Below are 4,630 nucleotides of genomic sequence, written 5' to 3' on the forward strand. Positions count from 1 at the left end.
CTACCATCTTATCCTTTAGTTTTTGTTTGTCAGATCTACAATTCTTGTCTCTTTCTTTTTTTTTTTTTCCTTTAAGTTACCATTAGTGGTATTCTTCAATTCTGTGCCCTCTTCCAGATGTCCCTGCCTTGCCTTTTTTTTTTCAGCTGTCAGGACTTCCTTTAGTATTTCTTGTAGGGCAGGTTTCTTGATGACTTGTTCGCTCAGTCTTTGTTTGTCTTTGGAGATTTTAATCTCTCCCTCACATTTTTTTCATGTTCAGATTTGTATTAATAATTTTGGAAGAAATAAAAGAATGAATCGTTATAGTTGTATAACCTTTTACAAGTTTGGAAGAGCTTTCACTTATACCCACTAAGCCCTCCCCACATCTCTGCGAGGTAATCAGAGTAGGTGTTATTTGCCTATGAGGGGTGGAGAACAAGGTTCAGAGGTGAAATAAGGTTCCATGGTTGGTAAATGATGGAGCCTGGACTAGAACCTAAGCCATTTGACATGCTGCCTCCCTGAGAACATTCAAGTTACGATATCCTGCACTATATAACACAAAGTCTCTCTCCTGTGTGGTTAATCAGACGTGTTTTAATAAGTTTTATACTATCTGCCCCTCCTATTGAAAAACAAACTTGTGATGGACATTTCTACCTTGTTACAGAGGATTTCTCTCAGACTTATCAAGCACCATCCTAAGGTGAAACTTGATTTAACGCTTTGAGGATCCTTGGCTAAAATTCTAAATTATTTAAACAATTTATTTTTGAAAATTCAGCAAAAGTATTCCTATATTAAATTTACTTAAACTCAAGAAATACAGAACAGGTCTGGTTATATTTGTGAAAGCTTTGCAATTTTTCCCAAGAAAATTTTTAGATGTGAATAATTGAAAAACAGGGAAAAGCATTTAGCAACGTAATCTTATCAGGAAACCTAGGCAGAGTTCACCTAAATCCAAGTCTGTCACACAAATTTGTTTTCTTTATTGATGGCTGGAGGAAGGAGAACCATTAGAATCTAATTTGTGGTTTGATCCCATTTTATATGTGACCTCTTTAGCAACAAGCTAGAAAAAGTATTATACCAATTGGAGGGGTCAAGAAATGTGATTAAAGCACATGTACTAGATGGAAGAAAACACTTGCTCTATGTAGTTTTGCCTTGGTCCAGTGTAAATATACCTATCAAGGCAGATTTTAAGGCTATTCCATCTTCTATGTTAAATTTAGAACTCTGAATGGGTGAATTTATCAACTTGGAATAAAAGGCTGAAACTGAATATGACTGACTACATGTTAAAAGCAGAGTAAAAGTGAACAGGCACAAAAGGCAAGGGAAAAAGCAAACTGCTCTTGACGACAGAAAAAAACCAGCAAATATATATCCTTCAATTTAAAGTGAAATAACATCCGGCAGGAAGACCATGTTTTAAAAATATAAAAATAATACTCAACTGTACTATCAGGAATGATACTTCAAAATTTCTGTTTTTTTTTTTTTTTTTTTTTTTTTAATTTAAGAGGATTGGGGAGAAACTTAAGCCTATAGGGTACAAAAAGCAAATGGACACTAGAAAGTGTGCTGAGGGGACATGGAAAGTTAGGAAAGACCAAAAAAATATATACTCAAAATGGATTTAGAGTTCCTGTAAATCAAGAAATCAGAAATATTTCTTAAACTGAGAGATTTGGTCAAAGAATTTAGTGGCAATAAAGGTGACTATTTACCTTATTTAAAAAAAAGCAGTATTTTAATGTAGATGATAAATTCTGCTGTTAAATTTAGTCACTGACCTACTGTAAAAATTGAAACTTAAGTCTGCTGTCAGTGATACATGGCAGAAAACTACTTCTAAAAATAGTTATAGTAGGGCTTGGCATTAATGAAACTCTTTAAAAACATCAAAACTCACCCTGTTGAACTTAAAGCCTAATGAGAAGACATTTCTACTCCTACTATTGAAATCTAACAGTTTTAACTAAAGTGAAAAATTTTGCAGCTACATTTAAGTTTTCTAAGGTAGAACCTGAGAATAGCTAGAATGCTCTAGTTCAGTGTACTGGGCTCAAAACCAACTCTCCTTTGGAAATGCATCTAGGCTAGACAACATTCCTTACACGGTGTCCTTGGCATCAGCATGTTTTCTCTTCAATGGGTTTGATTCATCGGCAATATTCTGACGAAACCATGCTGGTGGTAATACGAATATTTTGGGGCCCACTCATTGAAGGATTAATTAGAACATTCTGAACTGCAGTTGTTGCAGGAACTGGTTTGGCAGGTGTGGCCTGAGATGGTGGACTCTGCACAGTAAATTGCTAGCTTGTCACTGACTCTGGAGTTGCAACTTTATTTGGGACAGGGACTGTTTGTGGGATCACTATAGTAGGAGTGGTAGGTCTGCTACGAACAGCACCAACAGTTTACCGTGGAACTAGTCTTCCTTGGGTGGCCCCTTTTTAATCAAGGACTTCAGCCTAGAGTTTGGAGCTGTTAAGCAGTCTCTGCTAGGTGGGACTCGAGGTCGGGCAGAGGGCTTAACCAGCGGTAAAGGGGCCTGATTTCTCTGCCTTGCAATACTCAGTAAAAAATCTCTTAGGGGAGGAGAGGTGAAAGATTGGTCAGCACGACACTGGATTGCCTGTCTCAATCATCTGCATCACCATGAGGTTTCTTACTCTCCCTTGATTTTGAAGGACAACTTCGCTGGATAAAGAATTCTTGGCAGGAAGCCTTTCCCCTTCAAGAGCTTAACCATATTGTACCACTGCCTTCTTGCTTCCATGGTGCCTGTTGCGTAGCCCAAATTCAGTCTCCAGTGTTTCCCCGTGTATGGAGTAGATTGCTTTTCGCGTGCTACTTTTATGATTTTTCTTCTCTTCAACATTTGATGGTTTGATTAGGATGCGCCTTGGAATAGGCCTTTTGCATTTATTCTATTTGGAGTTCGTTGGGCCTCTTTGACTTGCATGCTTATGTCTTTAGGGTTGGGAAGTTTTCCCTGATTATATTTTCAACTAATTTTCCCAGCGTTTTAGTCTTCTCTTCTTCTTCCGGAATGCCAATGACTTTTATACTTGTGCACCTCTTATTGTCCATCATTTCCCTAAGATTCAGTTCCATTTTTTCAATGTTTCCTGCCGTTTGTTCTTTTCGGCACTCTAGTTCAATTGTTCTGTCTTCTAGCTCACTTATTCTTCCTTCCGCATCTATGAATCTGCAATTAGGTGTCTTCAGTAGATTTCGAACTTGGTTTATTGTATCTCATCTCTGTGAGATCTTCCATTTTTTAATTATCTTTTGAATTCTTCTTCATGTTCTTCTAGTGCCTTCCTGATATTCTTTATTTCTTTATAAATATTCTTGAGTAGTTGTTCCATATTCTGCATCCCCTCCAGAGTTTTGATTTGGTCATTTGGCTGGGTCGTTTTTGCTTGGATCTTCATATGCTTTGTGATTTTCTGTTTTGTTTGGGGCATTTGATTATCTTAATAAGGTTATTTTGCAGATTGGTTTCCTTCACTCATCTAAAATTTGGTATTTACTGGGTTTTACATTGAAGGTTTCTTTTGCACTTGGTTTGTCAGTAATTCCCTGCCAAACCAAAGCCTGAATCTCATGTGGGGGTCACAGTCCCACTTGAGGGTCTCTTAAAAGCTAGGCCCGGTTGCATGGGTACTTCAGTGACAGAGTGCCTGCCCGCCACGTGGGAAACTTGGGCTCAACTCCCAGCCCATGCAGCCAAATAAAAAAATGATGAGTAATAATAATAATAATAAAATAAAATATACTAAAAATATGAAAACAAACACAACAACAAATAGCACACCTCACCAGTAGTAGGCTCCAAAGTCAGAAGCAGACACCCCAAGATATATTGGGAATAAACTCAGACTGGTGCCCTCAGAAGGGAGAGAAAATAATTAAAAAATAAATAAATAAAATAAATAAATAAAAAATAAAAAGATGTAAGTATATAAAATATATATAAATAAAAATAACAATGCTATTGCTAATATATATATATAAATACATATATAATTTTTTTTAAAAAAGAAAACCTAGGCAGACAGAGAGTGGGCCTGCCTCCACTTACTTCCCTCACCAGCAGAGGGTGCTCCCGAGGTGCCTCCCCCCAGACCCTTGCTCCCCACTACAGCAGCTGGAGAGATGGCCTGCACCCGGGGTGGGGGCTCCCAGGCCATGGCAGTGGGATGGCTGGGCTGGGATGACTCACCCCCTGACCACACTCTGGACGTTCTCTTCCTGTCGCGCGTCTTATTCCACGGAGCAGAGGGGACTTCAACTCACCCCGCTGGGCCGTCTCCCGGGAGTCCATCACACCATATATTTTTAAGTAAAGACATGACGCTTTTCAAAACAGCAAGTATAACGTAATTCTCTATGTGTCTATGTTTATCGCCACACAAAGAAAAAAGACAAAATGCTGTAATGTAATCCAAGTGTTATCAGATATTATCTCTTAATTGTATGGCTTTGGATGGTTTGTAATAGAATCTATTAGCTTATCAATGTATATCAAGCTTTCTTTAAAATGAACATATACAATTTATTTTAAATTCTTAATTCAAATGAGACAATTGACCTTTTAAAATGCATTTAAAATGATTTAAAA

General features: G+C 37.7%; 1 pseudogene; it reads right to left on the reverse strand.

Moving 5' to 3' along the window:
- Positions 1-2,107: 2,107 nt before the first annotated feature.
- Positions 2,108-4,199, reverse strand: LOC143665227 (transcription initiation factor TFIID subunit 9B pseudogene; annotated as a pseudogene).
- Between the last annotated feature and the right edge of the window lie 431 nt (positions 4,200-4,630).

Source organism: Tamandua tetradactyla, chromosome 21, assembly GCF_023851605.1.
Source record: "Tamandua tetradactyla isolate mTamTet1 chromosome 21, mTamTet1.pri, whole genome shotgun sequence".
In the NCBI taxonomy this organism is placed as follows: Eukaryota; Metazoa; Chordata; class Mammalia; order Pilosa; family Myrmecophagidae; genus Tamandua; species Tamandua tetradactyla.